The sequence below is a fragment of the Danio rerio genome, chromosome 3 (assembly GCF_049306965.1).
Source record: "Danio rerio strain Tuebingen ecotype United States chromosome 3, GRCz12tu, whole genome shotgun sequence".
NCBI lineage: Eukaryota > Metazoa > Chordata > Actinopteri > Cypriniformes > Danionidae > Danio > Danio rerio.
Genome location: NC_133178.1, coordinates 6,720,001 through 6,720,343, shown reverse-complemented (window position 1 = coordinate 6,720,343; position 343 = coordinate 6,720,001).

The following is a 343-nucleotide window of genomic DNA, read 5'->3' as shown; positions in this document are numbered from 1 at the left end:
CTAACCTGCCTGTGAACTTTAAGTAATCCTGAAAACCTTATTAAAAGTTTTCTTTATTTTGTTGATTATAGTTTTTGCAGCATTGTGTTTAAAAGAGTTTCAATTTGAGTTCATTTTGAATGTGTTTTGTTAAAAGTTAACCTGGAATCCTGATGTTGTTTAACCTGTTTCATCACACACCTAAATAACATCAGAAGCTCCGCAAGGCCCGTGCAGAGACCGTCCAAAGGGCATGTGCAGGATAAATTTTTTGAAGAGTGGGGGGGGGTTGTCGCGCGCGTTCTGATCAGCTGTGTTGTCGCGCGCGTACTCGGGCGGTGTTGTCGCGCACCTACTGAAGAGC